Raw genomic sequence first — 16,769 nt, 5'->3', positions numbered from 1 at the left:
TTCGGGGCCCTGTGCTAAGAGGTTATTTTGGATCCAGCTCAGGCGCTGCCGCAGTCTGGCCCATTAAAAAGTAAATTTTTCATGTGGAGAGCTGAAGCAATGTCTGGCAGCTGGAGTGCTCAGCTGTGGGAAGGGGAGCCCACAGCCACGACCTGGGGCTGCTTTTTCCTCCCAGGGCTGCTGGAGTTTTTGTTCTGATTGAGACCGGCCAAGAGTCGCTGCCACCAACAGCAAAACTCCAAAACCAGACCCTGAAAAAATACGATTTTTGATATATTTTGTAGTTTTGACGTTAAAGTTATAGACTTTATTTGTGGTCCAAAAAGTTTTCCTTTGGGAAAACTCTTCAGATAGAGAGAGGGAGAGGGGCTTGGGACAAGGGCACTGCCCACAGCTCCTGCACCCCATGGAAGGGCCTCACCTCGCCCTCAATCTTCATCTTTCAATTCTCCCACCGTGAAATATTCTGTGTGCGTTTTGCACGCGTAATTACGGGGCAGGAGCCGGTGATAAAATAGTTTAAATTAATGAGATGATGAAGTAACCTCTGCTGCCGGTAATTCCTCACTCCAGCAGGCTCCGTGCACTTCTCCAAAATGAGTTTTCTGCTCGGCTGGAGCGGCTTCCGAGGAGCTGGGAGGGATTTGGGGGAGAGGAGCAGGGCAGGGCTCCTCCAGGGAAGGGGTTGGCTCGGGGTTTGGCGACAAGGACACGGCTCTGGGTCACTGCCTGTTGGTTGTCCCCAGGGCAGCACAGCAGGGCCAGCCCCGCTGGGCCCCGGGATCGCTGCTCCTTCCACGGGTGAAGGGCGATGTCACAGGAGAGGAAATGCGTGCAGTGACCCCCTGAGGAAACAGAAGCAAGGAGCCAGCGCTGCCAGGCTGGATCTGTGCATTAATCACGGTCCTTGCAGCCCAATCCTCTCGTCTGGGCCGTGAGACGAGGTTCCTCTGCAAGGACACAGGGGAACGCACGTCTGGCTCCGGGGACAGGGCACATCTGGCACATCTGGCTCCTGGTGGCCGCGGGGCAAGGCACTCTGTGAATCCGTGATTCCGTGATTCTGTGATTTCATGATTCTGGGATTCTGGGATTCCATTATTCTGTGATTCCTTGATTCTGTGATTCTGTTATCCTGTGTTTCTGTGATTCTATGAGTCCGTGATTCCATGATTCTGTGATTCCATTATTCCCTGATTCCATTATTCTGTGATTCCATTATCCTGTTATTCCAGGATTCCCTGATTCTGTGAATTTTTCGGAATCCCTTGCCCATGGCTGCAGGGATCCAGCCCCAGCACAGACTCCCCACCGGGCACATCCCACCCTGGCACCGCTGCCCCAATCCCAGCGGGAATCCCGCGGTGCCAATCCCCGGCGCTGGGACCGGGGGAGCTGCAGGCAAACAGCTGTGGCTGCACTGCAGGAAAACCTCCCCGCTCCCTCTGTCAACAATTTTATTTTTCAAACTGTTCCAAACGAGAGGTGCATCCTCTCTCTGCCGTGCGGCGGCCGCGCGTGTAACACCAGCACATAATTAACAGTCAAGATCATTTACATTGTCGCTTAGCTAATTTTCATAATGTTTTCTTTATTATCAGAGGAAGAAATTAACCCAAGAATTTATTTACATACTAGTCTCAAACAGTAACAGCTTGCTAATTGCCTGTTAGGTGATTAATAAGCTTACAGCAGATGCTAATGAATCGAGAGCTCACTGTTTCAAAGGTGCTCTTGCAGCATGCTTGTGTTTTGGCAGCTTAATTAGTGCAATAATTATGTACTTGTTGCTTCTTCTTTCAAGCAAATACTGTCAAATGCTTAAAAGATTAAAGAGAATTATATGGCTGAGAACTCGCTGTGCTCCAGGATTCTGCTGCTGCCGCTTTGCTGTTGGAGCCAGCTCGGGGATAAACACCAGGGTGGAGTTTTGGGGAGGGGGAAGGAGGAGAATTTTGGGGAGGGGGAAGGAGCCAGCAGGGCCCAGCAGGGCTCCTGTGCCAGCCCCTGCTCGCCCTCAGCAGCAGCTCCACGGGGAGTTGGGTTGGGATGGAGATGGAAACGCTGGAACAACAACCAGGGGTGGCCCTTGGGGACATGTGGCACTTGCGGCCTTGGCAGGGCTGGGAGAATCGGGCTCCATGGTCTCAGAGGGTTTTTCCAGCCTTTTGTGATCCTGTGGCATCTCCCGAGCCAAGGCTGGGGGTGCTCTGCGGGTGTTTCCCTGCGCAGCTTTCCCAGCAGGAGAGGCACGGGAGGTTTCCCCATGGCCTGGGGAAGGGCTTTGTCCCGAGCAGGAGCTGGCCCAGGTGGCCCTGTTGGCCCTCAGGGATGCCAAAGCCGCCAGAGGAGCTGTGAGGAGCCGGGCTGAGCTTGGGTGTCCTGGCTGGTCTTTGGCAGGAGGGGAGGGGATTGTCCCCTCTGCCCGCTCAGGTGAGGCCCCACCTGCAGAGCTGGCCCAGCACCAGGGGCACGTGGAGCTGCCATGGAAGCCACGGGGATGATGCCACTAAAACTCCTCCGAGGTCCCTCGCGACCCAAACCTTTCCGAGGTCCCGTGGCGAGGCTCCGAGGAGGAGAGCAGTGATTCCACCTGCAGGACAAGGAACCCGAGTTAAACCTTCCAGGACGAGGTGGAGACACGTCCCTGCCAACTTCCTCTGCCACCTCCGTGCCCCCAGAGCTTCGGAAACTCCTTCCCAAGCCCCTCTCGCCTCCTCCCCAGGCTGGGAATTCATTCCCGGCCCATCCCACTGATTGTCTCAACCAGCCCCTGGCGTTCTCGGTCTCTCCCTGCGCTGCAGGCGGGGCAGGGAAGCTGCCACCCACCACTGTCACCTGTCCCCGCGCCTTTCCCAGCTCCAGGGACACGGGAGGGGCCGCAGCAGGCACAGGGATCCAGGTGTGACCGACACCCAGAGGTGTCCCCTGGCCCTGTGCAGTGACTGCCCGGGCACAGAGCCGTGCCCAGCCCTGCCCTGGAGCCCCTGGAGCTCCTCCAGTGCCCTCGCTGCGTGCGCGGGGCCAAGGGGTGAAGTGCTGGGGGCACATCCCGGCGGGCTGGGGGCGACGAGATGGAAAAGCGGCTGGAGCCACGTCCCCGTCTCCAGGAGAGGCACTCAGAGCTCAGCCCAGAGTGGCACTGGAGTGGCCACTCCACAGCCCGGCCCCATGCCCGCAGCAGCGGGGCTGGCCACGGCTGCGACAATCCGCGGTTTCCTTGGCGACAGCCGAGCTCGGGAGCGGCGACAGGAGCCGGGGCTGGGGCTGGAGCTCGATGTGTCACCCCGCAGCTCCCGGCTCGGCTTTCAAAGCTCCGCATTGTCGGGGGCTGAGCCGTGACAGCGGAGCCCCCCGGACACGGCTCCCGGTGGCTCCCGGTCCCTCCACCCCTCCCCGTTCTCTCCTTCCCCCCCCGGTCCCTCCATCCCTCCCCAATCCCTCTTTCCCTCCCCGGTCTCTCCATCCCTCCCCAATCTCTCCATCCCTCCCCGGTCCCTCCATCTCTCCCCAATCCCTCCATCCCTCCCTGGTCTCTCCATCCCTCCCCGGTCTCTCCATCCCTCCCCGGTCTCTCCATCCCTCCCCAATCCCTCCATCCCTCCCTGGTCTCTCCATTCCTCCCCAATCCCCTCCATCCCTCCCCGTTGTCTCCATCCCTCCCCGGTCTCTCCATCCCTCCCCGGTCTCTCCATCTCTCCCCGGTGGCTCTGGCCGTGTTGTCCCATCCCTTATCTGATTGTCACAGCGCGATTCTCTCGATTAGGCACGGAGCCAATTCGTTACTTAACCTGTAATTGCTCTTTAATAGGAGCCATCTCCGAAATGTGTTTCACAAACACGCCAGAGGCTCCCGACATCCCCCCCGCGGGATTCCTCGGGAGCGGCTCCCGCCGGGATTTGGCACCGGCCCCGCTGGTTTTGGTGGCCGGGGTTTTATCAGGGATTTACTCCGGCACTTTCCGCTCTCAACTCGATTCCTCGCTGATTTGAACCCTGGGAAACCCCACGAATTTCCTGAAATCTCCTCATTGTGGGAAATGCGGTTTGTTTTTTTTTTTTTGTCGGGCGGGAATTGTGTTAAATCTGGCTGCCAGTGGGTGCTGGCAGAGTCCCTTTTTAATAACCCAAATTTCCCCGATTAAATGCTGATAGCGTGTTTTACTCTCATCCCTGCTGCACATGTAGGGGAGGGAAGGTGTTCAATCTCCATCTCAACGCATTAATTTTAAAAAGTTGGCCAGTATTTGCAAAGTGTTAAGCATATAAAAATTAATGTTGACAAATCTTGGAGGAATAGAATGAAACAAAAGAAATCAATTAAGGAAACAGCCCGCGGATATATTTCATAATCTAAATTGTGCTCAGCATCGCAGTGGAAGTTACCTGCAAACCCTGGTGCCGGATGGAAAACTTAGGAGGGGAAGTTTGGGCTCAGGATGGGAGGAAATATTGGCTGGAAGTGCCGAAAATTGAGGAATGTCGGAGTGGGGCTCCTCCAGGTCTGGTCACAGCCTGGGCAATGTCCCGAGGGGCCAGGAAAAGCCTCTGAAATCTGCTACACGGGGGAAAAGCTTCCCACTGCCAGAGGGCAGGGCTGGATGGGATTTGGGGCAGGAATTGTTCCCTGGCAGGGCTGGCACAGGGTGCCCAGAGCAGCTGTGGCTGCCCCTGGATCCCTGGGAATGCCCAAGGCCAGGCTGGACACTGGGCTTGGAGCCCCAGGGACAGTGGGAGGTGTCCCTGCCATGGAAGTGGAAGTGGCAGCTCTGAGCTGGTGCTGACCTGGAGCAGCAGAGACGTCGGGGCAGCTGAAGGATGGAAAGGACTGAGCACAGGGATGCACGAGTGCTCCCATCCCATTAATTATCCCATCCCATTAATTATCCCATCCCATTATCCCATCCCATCCCACCCCAAGCCCTGACCCTGGCACGGGATCCTGTGGCCACCAGCCCATCCTGAGCTGTTTCTGTGACCTTGGCACGGGATCCCTGTGGCCACCAGCCCACCCCCAGCGCTGGCCCTGGCACGGGGTGCCCTGGGTGGCCCAGCAGCAGCAGCAGTGTGGGCACGGCTCTCTCTCTCTGTGCCATCCCCGAGTCACTTCAGCTCAGGCCGTGGGGACAAATGAGTGTGGATGTGTGTGTGATCCTATCAGCGTTATCCCAGCCTTATCTCCGCCGCTGGAATTTAAGGCTTCACAGTAAATAAATGTTTTGCCGGGCTGACACGGGGAGCCGGGCAGGAGGGGAATTGTCACTTGTCGTGGCTGGCACGGGCACGGCGGGACAATCCCCGCGGGGATTTCACCACCCGCTGCCTGACCCCGGCGATGTCTCCTCGCAGCAGGGCAGTGGGCAAGGAAACCCCCAAAACAGCCCCGGGGGGATGATCCCGTTTGTCCTTCCCCACCCCATTCCTGCTCCCGGCGGAATTCCCAGCTGGAAGAGCTGGCCCTGACCTCGTGCAGCCAGGAGCTCACTCAGCTCCTTCTCCTCCTTGAGCATCCCTCCTCCTCCTCCTCCTCAAAAAAAAAAAAAAAAAAAAAAATCATTGCACGAACCATTTCTTCTTCCGTGTTTTCATTCCATGAAGATTTAGACAGACCCATAAGAATTCCAGAGGTCTGGATGGATAAAGCAGAAGAAGGAAAATCTCCACCCTGGGAAAGGGTAAAGGAAAGATCCATCAAAGGATTATCTCCGGCATCCACTTAATTTTATTACTTCAAGTGACTTTATTGCCTTCATTTTGCTTTCTGTTGCATTCCAGCACTTATTTAATAAACCTCTCTCTGGTTTAAATAGCAGTTTAGTTTTTATGGTAATGCTAAACTTAATCAGATGCTCAAATTAGCTTGAAATTAATTATATTGACAGCAATAACCCTTCGTTCCCTCTCCATGTCCTGTGCACAGATCTCCTTCAGGCCTGCATTAAATTCCATTTGGACACGGGAATCAGCTCCCTGCCGACAGGGACAGGAGCCAGATGGGGAATTTGGGATTGGAGCAGCACCTTTCCTTTCAGCTGGCAAAATCTGAGCTTCCCCTGCCATCCCCTCCGAGGCTTTCTGGGCTTCCTGAAGGCACCACAAAGCCTGGAGGGGCAGCTGGAGCTCAGGGAATCATGGAATGGGTTGGGATGGAAGGACCCTAAATCCCACCCAGAGCCACCCCTGCCATGGCAGGGACACCTCCCACTGTCCCCAATGTCCAGCCTGGCCTTGGGCACTGCCAGGGATCCAGGGGCAGCCACAGCAAATCTGAGAATTCCATCCCAGCCAGGAATTCCTTCCCAAAATCCCCCCCATCCCTGCCCTGTGGCAGTGGGAGCCATTCCCTGTGTCCTGTCCCTCCATCCCTATAAAAATTCCAGAGATTCCTTTCCTTTGCTCTCTGCCAGGCGCTGTCCCCTCATCCTGCCCCTCGGTTTTTGGTGCCAGGGCTGAACTTCCCACCCCTGGCTGCCCCAAAATCCCAAATTCCCACCTTACCCTGGACTGGGAGCAGCAGAGCCCGATGCCAGCAGGGCCTGGGAGCTGTGTCCGAGCTGTGCCACCTCCAGGAGGTGTGAAAGGAGAGGGGTTTGATCGCCCCTGCCAGCGCCACGGGGAATTCTCCGGGAATTCTGGGTTTCACCAGGCAGCAGAGTTTGGGATGTTAACACGGGGTTCAACAGGCAGCAGAAATTGGGATTTTTTTTAGCACAGGGCTCACCAGGCAGCAGAATTTGGGATATTTTTTAACACAGGGCACAATAGGCTGCAGAATTTGGGATATTTTTTAACACAGGGTTCAACGGCCAGCAGAGTTTGGGCTATTTTTTAACACAGAGTTCAACAGGCAGCAGAGTTTGGGATATTTTTTAACACAGGGCACAACAGCCAGCAGAATTTGGGATTTTTTTTAACACAGCTTTCAGTTTACAGCAGAATTTGGGGTATTTTTTAACCCAGGGTTCCTTGGCTAGGTGTGCTCTGGGTGGGGAGTGAGGACAGCCTGGTTCCTGGAGAATTCCTGCTAAATCCGCCAGAATTCCCTGGAAAACGCATCACGGAGCTGATCAGCACCTTCTGCAGAGCCTGGAGCAGCACCAGCCCCCTCTTTGTGCTCAAAAATCATCAAATCGGAGCGAAAAGCCCCCAAAAGAGCCCGCCCAGGCCACAGCCCCGGCTGTGTCATTGTCATCCTCAGGAGCTGGGTTTGCTCCTGATTGGCTCCGAGGCAGAATCCATGGGCGCTGTCATGGAAGCTGGGTGTTTTTTGGTTTTTTTGTTTTTTTTTTTTTCCCCTTTTGGAATGAATAACTCTTGCGGCGGAGCTGACACGAAGCATAAATTTGTTAAATTACATAAACATTATTGCGACCCATAAAATTCAATGGATCCTCGTCGCCTGTTTACTCGCGGCTGGCTTTGCTGTTTGCACAATGTAATTTAACGTGTCAATTTGCTCTCAAATAAAAAACATCTGGCCTTTTGACATGCCAAAAACGCTGCGGAGAGGATCTGAGCAGGGAGCTGAAAGCCCGGGCTTTGCATCGCAGTTAGCGAGGGGCTCTTAAAAGGGAGCCAATATCATCCAGATCAATTGATGGCTTCTTGGCAAACCTCCTCCTGCAAACCCGGCAAGATTTGTAAATTTTATCCTAATTAAAATTAAGAAAAGCCACGGACGGGCTGGCACGTGCTTTGCAATTACGTCTCCTGCCAATATTGACATCCACTCTATTGGATTTTTAAACAATCTTATTATTTTGTAATCGCGAGTAACAAGGAGAAAATTATACTTTTATAAGAGACTTTTTTTTTTTTTTTTTTTTTAAATTCCGGACGAGCTGCTGCGTCCCAGGAAATTAATTCCCCTCTCTAAGCCCCTTAGTTTGAGATTCCCCTGAAAATCTCAGACTTTGGGAGTCGGGCTCGCCGCAGCCCCACGCTAAGAAAGGCTCTTAAATCCCGGCTTAATCCCTAATAAATCGTAATTCCTGTGGCTCCCCCAGACACGCCCGGGCAGCTCTGACCTCAATCAGGGCCAGGAGCCGCTCCTGATTTGCTTGGGAGACTCCTGGAGTAATTATGGATTAGGGAATGAAGGCAATCTCGGCAGAGATTACAGAGTTCCCGAGTTCTGGCTGGGTCTGGGAAGAGCAGAAATCCCACTGCCATGGATGCTGGAAAGGGAGCAGCCGGCTCGTGGGGTAATTACAAACCCTCCGGAAAAAAAAAAAAAATTAAAAAAAAAAAAAAAATCGGAGCAGATCCATGAAATCAGGAGGTTACAGCGAGTTCAGGCCTTGCTTTAATTAAGGGAGAGACATCCATTCCTTTGGGGAGCGCTGGGCTCACGCTCCAGCCGATAGCAGAGATTTCCCGTCTTGTCAGCGAGCCTTGGACACATCGGAGAGCCAATAAATTGGGATTTCTCCTCCCCTGCCAGGAGAAGTCGCAGTGTTTGCTTTGAAAGTCTGTGGGACCGGCGGTGGTTTTGCTCTAATCAAGTTCTTGGCATTTTCTAGGGGCTCATAATGGGACTCAAGTAGTTGCACATTTTCTGTAATTGGACTCGAGTAATTGCACATTTCTCTAAATGATTAATGAACGGAATTAAAAAGTTTGGGGGGAAAAAAAAAGTCGCCTGCGACACTGGAGAAACAGGGGCAGAGAGGCTCTTACACAAATATTTATGGGCTGGGAGGGCGATGGGAGACAGGAAAAATCCCGGAGGGATGCGGGGGCTGCTCCAGCCGGGTCCCCAGGGGTGTCAGGCACAAAGCTGAGCCGGGATTATCGGCTCGGGATATCACAGAGATAACACATGGCAGGGCTGGCTCCTGCCAAGCCCCCGCTGATCGCTTCTCGCGGCAGATAAAAGGGAATAAATGAGTTGCAGGACGAGCATTGCTGGGGGGTTTTCACCGAGTTGTTCCCACATGAGGATCCCGGGGTTTTTTTTCCCACCCAGCGAGCGGCGGCTCCTGTTATTCCCAGCCCAGGATGGGGTTTGAGGGGAGCTGGGTTTGGAAAGGGTCTGAGGGAGGAGGAGGAAAGAGCCGTGGGCACCCCTGGGCGAAACCTGACTGCAAACACGGCCGGGAGCCGGGTCTGCCCAGCTCCAGCTCCCAGGGGAAGGACTCACATCTCCAGGGATGTCACCTGTGCCTCATGGACAGACCCCGGGGACGGCCAGGTGTGTGTGGGGTGAGGAACAGAGGGAATCGAAGGGGAAAATGAATCCGTCTGCACCCAGAGCTCGGATCCTGCACCCAGAGCCTGGATCCTGCACCCAGAGCTCGGATCCTGCACCCAGAGCCTGGATCCTGCACCCAGAGCTCGGATCCTGCACCCAGAGCTCGGATCCTGCATTCAGAGCCTGGATCCTGCACCCAGAGCCTGGATCCTGCATCCATCCACATCCAGGGCTTGGATCCTGCTCCCAGAGCCTGGATTCTGCACCCAGAGCCTGGATCCTGCATCCATCCACATCCAGGGCTTGGATCCTGCTCCCAGAGCCTGGATTCTGCACCCAAAGCCTGGATCCTGCACCCAGAGCCTGGATCCCCCATCCAAAGCCTGGATCCTGCACCCAGAGCTCACATCCTGCACCCAGAGCGTGGATCCTGCACCCAGAGCCTGGATCCTGCACCCAGAGCTGGGATCCTGCACCCAGAGCCTGGATTCTGCACCCAGAGCCTGGATCCTGCTCCCAGAGCTCGGATCCTGCACCCAGAGCCGGGATCCTCCATTTGGATCCATCCACATCCAGCATTTGGCTCCTGCACCGTCCCAGCTCCTGCCGGGCCAGCCCCAACCCGCTCTGCCCCCGGCCCGTCTGTCCCCTCCCTGTCCCTCCGCTTTGGCACCGCTGTCACCCTGCCAGCACCTCGGCAGGTGTCGCAGCTCCTCCCGCGGCAGGACAGGTGTGTGGGGATGGCAGCAGCGCAGGAGGAGCTCCCGGGACACCTGGAGCTGCTGGAGCCATTCCAGAGCCAGGCTGGGAGCGCTGGGTGACACGGGGACAGATTTGATGACTCCCCAGAAATGAGAATTATAACGTAGGTAAGCGTTTATTTAGTGTTGAGGTGTATAGGGATAATTTTTTTCTTTAAAAATGTGCATATTGAAACTTTCAACTATTATTTTATTTATTTTTAAAAAGCTTAGGATTGCACAATACGTTTAATACATATTTATGTTTTAGTTTTGTTTTGTTTCCTTTATTTTTACTTTGTATTCAAATGAACCAAAATTCTTTTTGTGCTTGAGTTTTTTTTTAATTTAGGGGTCGTCGGGGGTCTCTGATGAAGGCTTTTAAACTTTTTATTGAATTTGAACTTTTCACTTTTGTTTTTGGAGTATGCTCTTAGTTTTTTGGGCACGTTTTAGACTTTGAGATTAGTTTTTGTTGGTTTAGGGTTTTGGATTTATTATTTATTATTGGCAGCTTTGCACCCCCCACCCTGTTTGTAAGTTTTGGCTTTATTTGTTGCAAAGTAGTTTGCTTTATTTTTAAAATTATTTTTGCAAGCATAGTAAATGTTAGGCCTTTTTTAATTGTTTTGGGGTTTTTTATGAACTATTTTTTATTTTTATTTTTTTTTGTCGTATGAGGATGCTCAGCTGGAGAGGAGAAAGCTCCAGGGTGATGGAGCAGGAGCTGCCCCTGCCCAGCCCAGCCCTCAGGCTCCCTGTTCAACCAAGTTCCTGCAGATTCCTGCTCCTTCCAACCCCTGCTCCCTATGGAGGAGCTGCTCCAGGCCAGGGAACACAAGGAGATTGCAGGAGGTGCCCGGGGAGCCAAGGCCAGGCTGGAGCTGAGCTGAGCCCTGAGCCCAGACTAAACAGGGGCAGATCCTGCAGGGTGTCCTGGCTCTGCCCCACAGGGACTGAGCCCAGAGCACATCCCAGAATTGTGGTCACCGTGCTGAAAAGAGAGAGAAAGGACAGGAACACCCACGGAGCTCTTTGGGGAAAAAAGGCCAATTTATTGTACAGACAGCCCGGATTTAAAGTGTGTCAGTGCAGCCAGGACAGGACAGGAGCTCATGGGACAATTGGGAAAAACATCCTTGGGACAGCACCTCAGGATGTGTCCCACGGGAAAGACACCAGGGGTTAATGTTGGTGATGAATTCCACTCTGTTTGTCACCGTGTTGTCACCCTGGGAGACTCCTCCCTAACTGAAGCTGCAGTCAGCTTGTCAGCCTGGGAATGGAGCTGAGAGTCAGGAGAAATCCAGGCCTGGAGAGAATTCCCAAGCTGTGATTCCCCAGCTCTGTGGATGTGTGTGTCCACACAGAATGCTGGCACGGATTGGGGGAACCTGCCAGGCTGGTGCAGAGCACCCTGGGGAGCCCCAGCACCCCAAATTGCCCTCAGTGGGTGATGCCCCGTGTCTGCACGGTGATGCCATCCTGTTGGGAATGATGTCATTCCCACGCTGCCCTTGGCACCAGGGACAGGGGAAGGACGGTCTGGGCACACGGGGATGGCCAGATGGGATGGCAGGGAAGGTGCAGGATTTGAGCCCTTTTTGTTGCCCTTTTCTGACACAAATCCTCATCCTGCCGGATCCCCCGGTGCTGCAATGGCACAGGGCTGGCAAGAGCAGAGTCCCAGCCCTGTGAGGCCTTGGCACTCTGTAAATCATCACAGAGCCAGGGAATGGGGAATTTGGGTTGGAAGGGACACCTTGATTATCCCAGGCTGCTCCAAACCCCATCCAGCCCAGCCTGGCTCCTCGGTTCCTCTTCATCACCCCACGGGAGAAGCCCCCAGCCCCATTCCTGCCCCCCTGGCCCCAGAGTGTCCTGCAGAGCTCCAGGCCAGGAGGGGACGTCCCCAGAGCCCTCTGCTCCCACCCCAGAGCAGCAGGGAGGGAGAACTGGGCTGGAATATCTGTCCTGGTCTGAGCCAGCAAAACCAAATCACAGCGAAGCAGCAGCAGCAGCAAAATAGGATTTATAACACCCTCAGCTCTCCTCTCCAATTTCAGCTGTGAAGATGAATGCTTGCTGCACTCTTATTCATTTATCCATTATTTTTCCTCTCTCCTGAGGGACACAGCGCTTCCCAACACACTCGGGCTGCCTTTGCTTCTCTCCCTAAAATCCCAGCAGTTCTGCCCTAAAAAAAGAACCTGCTCTGGAACATTCCTTGTCCTCGTGTAATGATCCATCCCTGGGCAGCAGGGAGGGGACAGGAGCCTGCCCTGCTCAGGTGAGACCCCACCTGCACAGCAGCTGCGGCCCGGGGCTCCAGAGGAGACTTGGAGATGTTCCAAAGGTGGAGCCGGGCTGGGAGAGCTGGGAATGTTCCCCTGGAGAAGGGAAGGATCCAGGGAGAGCTCAGAGCCCCTCCAGGGCCCGAAGGGGCTCCAGGAGATCTGGGGAGGGATTTGGGATAAGGGATGGAGGGACAGGACACAGGGAATGGCTTCAGACTGACTCAGGGAATATTGGGAAGGAATTCCTGGCTGGGAGGGTGGGCAGGCTCTGGAATCGAATTCCCAGAGCAGCTGTGGATCCCTGGCAGTGCCCAAGGCCAGGCTGGACATTGGGGACAGTGGGAGGTGTCCCTGCCATGGCAGGGGTGGCTCTGGCTGGGATTTAAGGTCCTTCCCAACCCCGACAATTCCATGATTCACCGCGGGATCCCTGCAGGCTCCTGCCAGGTGAGTAATTGCTCCGGAGCCCACAAAGCCACGGATTCATTGGGAAATTTCGCACGGTTGTGGCTCCCTGGACAAAGGGCTGCCAGCCCCGTGGGCACAGAAATGGGGACAGGGCCCCCAGGGGACACCCCCGGCACGGCACGGGCACCCTGCCCCACACGGATCCCCATCAAGGGCTGGCTAATGATGCGTTGCAAAAGGAACAATGAATGTAAATGAGTTGGAGAGGGTTGATTATTAAAGGCAAGATTGATGGTTCAGCTCTCTGGTGTGGGAAAAGCTGCTGTCCTTATTAAATGTAATTATCTGCAGCGCTAATAAAAGCCTGCACATTTCCCCGGGTCAGGCTGCTCCTGCTTTCCCCGAGCTCCCAAAAGCTCATCAGGAGCCGGGAAGGAGCTCGGAGGAGATGCCCAGCACGCCGAGCACTCGCTAATTGCTGCTCAAGGACGAGCGCCGGGCCGGGACAGGTCCTGGTCCCTCCGAGCCCCGCAGAGCAGCCGGGACACCCCAGGAATGGAGCAAGGAGAGAATTTTCCCTGAATATGGATGGGAATCATCTCCCCAGAGATGGAGCAAGGAGAGAATTTTCCCGGAGTGTGGATGGGAATCATTTCCCCAGAGATGGAGAAAGGAGAGAATTTTCTCGGAGTGTGGATGGGAATCAGAAGGAGAAGTTTCTCCAGGAGCAGGGATGGGAATCTTCACCCCAGAGATGGAGGAAGGAGAAGTTTCTCCAGGAGCAGGGATGGGAATTGTCTCCCCAGAGATGGAGGAAGGAGAAGCTTTTTCCTGAGTGTGGATGGGAAGCCCAGAGATGGAGGAAGCTTTTCCCGGAGCAGGGATGGGAATCTTCACCCCGGTGCCCTTGGGAAGTTCCTGGAGACAGCGGGGCCGCGCCCCTGGCCCTGCTCCTCCCGCTGCAATCGCCAGCCCTGAGCTCAAAGGGATGAGAACAAAAGCCGGGATGCGGACGGGAGGAGGCACCGTCCCAAATGAGATGCTTCGCAGCGCTTTGATCTGCTATTGTTTTAATTAATGCCTCTAATAAGAATGGGAGATTCAGGATAAAGGATCCCTGGATCATCAATTTAATGAGCTTTCCCTTTAGGAGGAGGTGTGAGCCAGGCTGCTGGCCCGGCTCAAACTTCCCGGCCGGCCTGGGAAAGCTGCGGGAGCAGAGATTAAGGCTGGGAAAACAAAAAAAAAAAAAAACCGAAACCTTGCCCAGCTTTCCCCAAGGAAGGGCAGAGCAGCTTCCATCGCCTTCAGCCTGAGCTCTCCGAGCTTCCGGAGGCTGAAGGAAAACCTCTGGGAGGAACAAAGGGAGAATTTTTGGAAGGCAGCACCATCCAACCCCCTGAGCTGGGTCCCCTTCCGGTGTCCTGGAGCTTTCCTGGGAGCTGGAGCCAGAGGGAATCACTGAGGGCATCTCCATGGATGCTCCAGGGTTTGATCAGGAATTCCATGGGCTGGGGATGTCTGTCTGTCTGTCCATCAGCCCCGAGGATCTGAGCCGCTGTGATGGGCTGAGACCCAACAGGGGCGATTTTCGTGCATCAATTCAGAGAAATTGTCCTGTGAGGCCAAACCCTTCGGCCTCGCTTTTCAGGAATTTCTGCAACCCCTGCGCTGGGGTGGGATCTGCTGCCATCCCATCCCATCCCATCCCATCCCATCCCATCCCATCCCCATCCCCATCCCCATCCCCATCCCCATCCCCATCCCCATCCCCATCCCATCCCATCCCATCCCATCCCCATTCCTCCCCATTCTCACCCCATTATCTCCCCATTCCTTTCCCCTATTCCCTCCCCATTCCTCTCCCATTCCCTCCCCATTCCCTTCCTATTCCTCCCCATTCTCTCCCCATTTCCAGGCAGCGTTTTCCGAGCCCAGCCCGGTGATTTCTCTCCCTGGGAAATCACGGAGCACCGCGGGCAGGGTGGGGATCCCAGGCAGAGAAATTCTGCTCTCAGTTCTGCCTGACCGAGGAGTAAATGGAGGGAATTTCCCCCGCTGTGCCTGGATGTAATTTCAGGGTGGGAAGTTGTCATTTTCCTGCTGGCTGTCGCTTGCCAGGGATGCCAGCAGAGCTGCAGGGCTGGGCCAGCTCCCATCAGAGCCGCTGGAAATGGATTTGTGCCTCCCACAGCCCCCACCGGGGCTGGACTGCGTGCTCCATCAGTAATGGTCATTAACAGCTCCATCGATAATTGCCATTAGCAGCCTCAGCTCCTCCCTCAGCCTGCCCTGGCTCGCCAGGATGGGACAGGAGGCACCTGAGGGGTCTCGGAGGTGGCCACGCTGAGCTGGCAGTGGCCACACAGGGCTGGCAGTGGCCAGGTGAGGATGTGCCCACAGAACAGGAACCTTTCTGCCCCTGAAATGCAGATTTTCATCCCTCAGGGCCTCCAAAACCTCCCTTCCCAAGAGCACCCCAACCCCAACCACCCCTCTGCTGTCTCACGGGGACACAAATCTGTCCCCAAGGGTGACAAAGGCCATGCTGAGTTTTCAGGGATGAAACACGGAGGGGTGGGAGCTTCCCCCGTGCCCTGCTGGGTGTTTTGGGGGGCTGGAATTGCTGCTGAGCTTCCTCCATCCCCCAGCAGCTCCTGGCCTTGGCGGGGAGTGCCGGGCTGAGCTAATGGTTATAAAAAAAAAAAAAAAACAACCCCCAATTCCTTCTGGCACCTTCCTCCCCTGCAGACCAGGCAGCAAAGCTGATTTCTTTCGCAGTTTCATTTAGTGGGAGCTGAAAGATTCCTGTCCAGGGCTGGCTCCCCTGTCCTCCAGCCAGTTAGAGCACAATCCTGCCTAAATTGTCTTTTTGATAACTGTTCTGGCTGCGAGAACAGAGCTTCCTGTGGGGAATTCACCCAGGGCTGCCTGCCGCTCCCCCCGCCCTCTCTCTGCAATATTGCTCTTTACCCAGCAGAAGAGATTCCTAATCGGCTCTGCGGAAAGCAATAAAGCCTTTGCCACACTCCATTGGCTCTGACATTTCAGCGGAGCCGCGCCAGGAGGGGGCTCCTGCCCAGAGCCGGGGACGGGCGCGGGGTGTGCGGGCAGGGGGGGGGCTGGCACCGTCTGGGGCACCCCTGGGGTTTTTGGGGCACCCCGTGGGGTTTTTGGGGCATCGCTCTGGTTTATGGGGCGTCATTTGGGCTTGTGGGGCACTCCTTGGGCTTGGGGGGCATCCCTTGGGCTTGTGGGGAACTCCTTGGGTTTTTGGGGCACTCCTTGGGGCTTGTGGGGCGTCATTTGGGCTTGGGGGGCATCCCTTGGGCTTCTGGAGAACTCCTTGGGTTTTTAGGGCATCACTTGGTTTTGTGGGGCATCATTTTGGCTTTCGGGGCATAATTTGGGCTTTGGGGCACCCCTGTGGCTTGTGGGGCACCACTCGGGCTTGTGGGGCCTCACCTGGGGCTTGTGGGGTGTCACTTGGGCTTGAGGGCCACTCTTGGGTTTTGGGGCCTCATTCTGGTCTATGGGCACCCCTTGGGCTTGTGGGGAACTCCTTTGGCTTTTGGGGCATCCCTTGATTTTGTGGGGCATCATTTGGGCTTGGGGGCCACCCCTTGGGCTTGTGGGGCATCACTTGGGGTTGTGGGGGCATCACTTGGGTTGTCCCTGGGCTGTCCCTGGTCCCTTCCCGTCCCCTCCATCCCCCCGTGTTTCCCGGGTGATTCCTTTATCCCTCCCGCCCCTCTCCCCTCCCGGGAGCGTTCCCGTTCCTGCCCCATCTGGCCCGGTTGGGTTTTCCCGAGCCGCTCCCTGCGAGCCCCGGGAGGATTTCAGGATTTCAGCTGGAGCAGGAGCAGCGTGCTGAGCATCCTGGCACGGAGCCGCCGCTCCTCCAAAGCCTCGTGTTCCAAACGGGTAATTACTGCACTGGGATTTATGCAGTACTTCCTCTAAGTGGTTGTGTGGGCTGCCATTCCTCGATGAATTAAAAAAAAAAAAAAAAGAAAGAAAGGGAAAAAAAAAAAAAAACCAAAAAACCAACCAGAGAAGAGAAAAAAAAAAAAAAAAACAACAGAGAAGGATAAAAAATAAAAAATCCCCCGAGCCCGGCGCGAGGGCAGC

General features: G+C 55.1%; 1 long non-coding RNA gene across 1 annotated transcript; it reads right to left on the bottom strand.

The window, feature by feature from the left end:
- Positions 1 to 1,559: 1,559 nt before the first annotated feature.
- On the bottom strand, positions 1,560 to 4,091 carry LOC148222294 (uncharacterized). Its single transcript, XR_015806422.1, has 2 exons — positions 3,792 to 4,091; positions 1,560 to 2,593 (listed from the first exon to the last, which is right to left on the bottom strand). It is a non-coding gene; the product is annotated as an uncharacterized LOC148222294 (long non-coding RNA).
- Between the last annotated feature and the right edge of the window lie 12,678 nt (positions 4,092 to 16,769).

This window comes from Sturnus vulgaris, chromosome 13 (assembly GCF_052056855.1).
Source record: "Sturnus vulgaris isolate bStuVul1 chromosome 13, bStuVul1.hap1, whole genome shotgun sequence".
Lineage (NCBI taxonomy): Eukaryota > Metazoa > Chordata > Aves > Passeriformes > Sturnidae > Sturnus > Sturnus vulgaris.
Note: the sequence above shows the minus strand (reverse complement) of the source record. Positions and strands in the feature narration are given on the sequence as shown.